Raw genomic sequence first — 6,000 nt, 5'->3', positions numbered from 1 at the left:
TTTCTATTTTTTCTTATTATCAGATTGAAAAAATTATATCTCGCTTCCAACTCCTTGAAAAAATATCTTGTACCTTGGATTTTTTAGGAAATTGAATGCTATACAAAAAAGGTCTACTGTGATTTTTTCGTAAACCCAACCGTTTAAAAGATATTAACGGTTGAAATTTGATTATTTTTGGGAAAATTTTTTATTTCTTATGAATTTTATAACTCAATGAAAAAAAATTATTATGAATGATGAAACTCATAATTTTCAGTACGAAACGAAAAAAAAAATTTTTTTTTTTGAATCACTCTAATATACATATGTATATTGGAAATAAATATAGAAATACGAATTTAAAAAATATTAATTCAATTTAATAATATACTTAAAAAATGTTTCGAAACACATATATGTAAATATAGTACCACCAGTAAATACAAGTATAAACGTGAATATTCGCAGTTTTATGCTGATACATATGTACATGTTATGCAGCAGATTTTAAATGGAGACATGTACAAGTAGATAATATGTAGGCCTCCTGAAAATTAAAACAAAACATTGACGATAATTCATAATATGGCCAGAATTGTCGTATCTGCATATACTCGTATACCTTGTGAAGTGTGGTGAACTATAACTGCATGTGTATATGTGTATGTACAGTGGGAGTGTTGTAGAGATAGAATATTTATTAAATTTTGTCGAATCAAACAATTTTCAATTAATCGGAAATATCAGATTGCTTAAGGTTTTATATAAAAAAAATTAATAATTAAAAATTTAGTTTAATTTTTTTTAATGTTGCTCCGACTAACGAGCATCTTTCGATTCATCCTTCACCCTTTTTGAAGTATGATAATGATATTGGAACTCTTTCTTAAAATATTAACTTGTATAGGGGATACACTCAAAATAACGAAATTCAAAATGCCGACACATCAAAAAACCGACAAAATTTAAATATGCAGCCAAATCAAAACACCGACAAATCAAAACACCGACAAACCAAAATGCCGACATGTGAAAAATGTTTTATCTTATCCGCCCTTATTTCTATCGAAGCACAGAAAGAGAATTCTGCCAACTAAGGGTTATGATCCTGAGCGTGTTCGTGGCCGGAGGCCGAAGGCCGCAGGGCCTCGAACGAACAACGCCACCTTTTCTTAATTCGTCGGTATTGTGATTTGTCGGTGTTTTGATTTGTCGGTATTTTGATTTGCCGGTATTTTGATTTGTCGGTGTTTTGATTTGTCGTTATTTTGAGTGTCGGGTTTCTAAATTTCGAGATTTTGATTGTCGGCATTACGTTATACACCCCTTTTATAGGTTTAAGCGTATAGTTGATATTATATCTCATTATTAGATAAATTATATATAAAGGCAATGTTCTTATTAACGATTTTCTGTTATTTTAAAAAACCAAAGGTTCCTCACTGGATTCAGATCTGTGCTCAGAGCTGGCCAGTCGAGAGTGTTAATTCCTTTGGATTCCAAAAACTCTTTAGTCTTCTTCGACCGATGAATCGCAGCGTTATCCAGCTGAAAGATGAAAGATGAACACAGGATCTACAAAGTATTCTGCGAACTTGTTTCAACAGTTGCAAATAATAGTCTGAGTCCATATTGGAGTGGTAAAAACAGACCCATTTCCAAAGTTTCGTCTTTTCGAGTTTCCTTGGAAGGGTTTTGGATCTCCAGTATTTATCATTTCCATCCGTTCATTTATATAGGACTTTTTTTCGTCTGAAAAAATAACATTTTTCCATTCTTCATCCCAAAATCTGTATTTCCCCTCGAATAGGAGTCTTGCTATTTTTTGCCTTGGCAAAAGTGCAAATTTCGAAACTTTTTGTTTCATAGACGAAATTTAAATCTCGTTTCAAAATTTGGTGAACACGCCGTTGACCTACTGGTAAGTCCAGTTTTTCAATAATCTCTTTCGAACTTAGCTTTTCACTGGCAGCAATGCGTTTAATCTCTCGTTTACTCTTTTCTCCAATAAGTAGAGCCCTCCTGATCGTTTATTTTTTCTATAGCAATTACCCAATTTAATAAAATTGTCTACGACATTTCCAGATTTTTTGATTTGCGATGAGATAATCCTTCATCATGGTATGCTCTGATTTCTCCTCTTTCTTCATCTGTCAATTGGTTTCCGCGCGGCATTCTTGTAAAAAAATTCTACAAAAAAAAGTAAAAAACAAAAAATATCTGAAAATAAAAAAATTAACTTTACATTTGCTAAATTTTTTCCACTTATTTACACAAACACTGTAAGTTTTCGATTGATTGCCTTTATGATTGTTTCGCACTGGCGCAAAACAAAATAACAATAATGATTTGTGACATACATTTTTAGTCGGTAAACACAAGAGGTCAAATCTATCCGATATTTAAATTAAACGCATTCACACAGGTAGGCGGACAGATCGGAATTCTTATAAAATATAGATAGATAGTTAGACAGATCAAAAAATATACCAAACAAGTAAGGAAGGGCTAAGTTCGGGTGTCACCGAACATTTTATACTCTCGCATGATAAAGTGATAATCGAGATTTCATTATCCGTTATTTACATGTTTTTCAAATACCGTATTTGTGTAACGTTTTATTCCGTTATCATCATTGGTTCCTAATGTATACAGAGAAAGCATCAGATGGAATTCAAAATAGCGTTATATTGGAAGAAGGCGTGGTTGTTAACCGATTTCACCCATATTTCGTACATGTCATCAGGGTGTTAAGAAAATATTATATACCGAATTTCGTTGAAATCGGTCTAGTAGTTCCTGAGATATGGTCTTTGGTCCATAAGTGGGCGAGGCCACGCCCACTTTCAATTTTTAAAAAGGCCTGGATGCAACTTCCTTCTGCCATTTCTTCCGTAAAATTTAGTGTTTCTGACGTTTTTTGTTAGTCGGTTAACGCACTTTTAGTGATTTTCAACATAACCTATGTATGGGAGGTGGGCGTGGTTATTATCCGATTTCTTCCATTTTTGAACTGTATATGGAAATGCCTGAAGGAAACGGCTCTGTAGAGTTTGGTTGACATAGCTATAGTAGTTTCTGAGATATATACAAAAAACTTAGTAGGGGGCGGGGCCACGCCCACTTTTCCAAAAAAATTACGACCACATATGCCCCTCCTTAATGCGATCCTTTGTGCCAAATTTCACTTTAATATCTTTATTTATGGCTTAGTTATGACACTTTATAGGTTTTCGGTTTCCGCCATTTTGTGGGCGTGGCAGTGGGCTGATTTTGCCCAGCTTCGAACTTAACCTTCTTATGGAGCCAAGGAATACGTGTACCAAGTTTCATCATGATATCTCAATTTTTACTCAAGTTACAGCTTGCACGGACAGACGGACGGACGGACAGACGGACGGACAGACGGACGGACGGACAGACAGACATCCGGATTTCAACTGTACTCGTCACCCTGATCACTTTGGTATATATAACCCTATATCTGACTCTTTTAGTTTTAGGACTTACAAACAACCGTTATGTGAACAAAACTATAATACTCTCATTAGCAACTTTGTTGCGAGAGTATAAAAATCAATAAATATTATGGAACAAATCTAACAAAATAATCGATGTTCTGTCCGGTTGGATTTCAGATGATTTCTAATTATAATCTGGTACATTTCGTGGTTAGTCGAATTTAAAATAATTTCAAGGTTCAGCATGGCTATAAAAATTATTTATATATTATTTTCCAAAAATTTTGAAATCTCTACAAAATTCATACGATTTTCGTTAGTCTGTATTCATTGTACGAGTAACTTATTTCCACGATATCACATTTACCTTCTACATATGCATCTACATGCGTATAATATTGAACATATCAACGCACAAATTTTAGTACAAATTTTGCCCGAGTATGTATTTTTCAGTAATGACAATATAGGTAAAGTAAATTATGATTTTAATTAATTGCATGAAATGGAGTACCCTATCGAAGGCCCGCAGCAATGCAGGCAAACATTGAAATGCTGAATTGCGCTATAAGCGGATGTATGTGTACTTTTAACTTTCATAACCACAATTTCATTTTATACATTTTCAATTTTTGCGATAAGAAGATATCTTATGCGAGCGTAATGACATTTGATGTATCTGTTTATATATTGCTAGGGGGTTAATTGTTAGAAATTTGTTGGTATTCAATGGTTGGTTAACAGCCTTATATCCTTTGAATACATATGATATATAATATAAATGAATGCAAATATAAATACATACTTATGTGTTTTAATTGAAATATTGTGTTGAAATGATCCCGTACCGAAACCGGAACAATTTTAGCAGGTTTTATGTTTAGACGATTTTCGGTAAGCGGTTTGGTATTAGATATAAATACCTTTTAATGTTTATATTTCAGCATATACTTTTTTTATTTTCATTATTTTATTCTACAATATGTCAGCATTCAATATTCCATATTCCGGAAGCACACCCAAAACATTTAAAGCTAACCTCTTTCTCCTTAAATTCTGGTCATAATTTCAACGCTGCGCTTTTCTGTCTTCCAACTAATTTAATGTTGTAACTCTGATGCAAAATTACGAAACTTTACCAAACCTTGTTTCCATTTTGTATTAACAAACTTTTTTCCAGCATGACCAACTGTTATACGAGTACACTACGGTTCGAGCAATTAGTAAAATGTTCATGAATATTTTGTTGCACTAAACGGTATTATGGTGGATGAACTTACGGACTGACAGTTAATTGCATTGCACTCACTATTAGAAAATTTCGTTGAAAAGTTAAGCATGAGGTTTAATGCTCAAAATACTTTGTGGATTTGGCTATTGCACAATTTGAAGGGGTGGAGTGGGATGAAAATGCAAAAGAATACTTGGTAGTAGATAATTGAAGAGGTAGGATGAAACCAAAATGGTTTAGAAGTTCAGGTAAAAATTTTATAACCAATGTTAATTAAATAGGCCTCGACCTTCAACAAAGAGAGAGAAAGTATAGTATTTCAATAAAATCTGTTAAGTTATTAGCTAGTACAATTACATAGCTTCTGGTACTAGTCACAAATTTATATTAGTTTTGTTCTTGTATCATACGATTTTCCATTTATGAATTTCCTTTCAAAAAGAGCAAAAGAACTGACTACCAAATTATAACGGAAGAGTTTTTATACAGGGTAAGTTTTTAATAAGGCAATACTTTTTTAAGAGTTAGACTTTTTATAGGTGTTTTTAGATTACTACTCAGTTGGGTTTCTAATTTCATAATGAACAGACCGACTCCGAATCAACGTTTGCAAATCGTGCATCGCGTGATGCCTCCAATCTAGTGAGAGTAAAATTCAACTAACAACAAATTTTATCAAAACTAGATAAAAAAAAAAAATTGACCAAGGAAGTACTAAATTCGGATGTAACCGAACCTTTTTTATTCTTGCAACTTACAGGAATCAAAGCTTGGAAAATACCTTCAGATGCTTGAAAAGATTCCTTGAATTATAAGTATATATTAATGGTCATAAACGTCGATGTTTTATTGTTATATTTTAGTTCACGTTGGCTAAAATTCAAAAGATCATTAAATGAGATACTTGTGAAACGAGATCTTAAATCGACCTTATTATATTGAGTTAATGTGGAAAACGTCAACCAGAAGCTCGGAATTTATTAAATAAGGTATATGAAGTTTTGACCAAGGTTTAGGCCAATTCCATTCTAGTTCGGCACCAAACCATATAATTTGAAAGAAAACTTGTCTAAAATATTACAAATTTTGACCAACCAGATTTTTTTAAGTATATTGGTGGGAAAGAAAGGGACGGGCAGATTGCAATAATTCGAGATACATAACACACACTAAAGAACGTTTTCGGCATAAAACTTGTTGGGGGTAGTATCGATCCCATTTTATCTAGTTTTGCTAATGCACATAGTTACTAATAATATGCTACATAATAATAAAATTACTCATGCTACGCACCTTATATACCATCATCATCTATATGGAGTAAAC

Source organism: Bactrocera tryoni, chromosome 2 (assembly GCF_016617805.1).
Source record: "Bactrocera tryoni isolate S06 chromosome 2, CSIRO_BtryS06_freeze2, whole genome shotgun sequence".
Lineage (NCBI taxonomy): Eukaryota > Metazoa > Arthropoda > Insecta > Diptera > Tephritidae > Bactrocera > Bactrocera tryoni.
The sequence above is the reverse complement of the archived record's forward strand: the minus strand, read 5'-3'. Positions refer to the sequence as shown.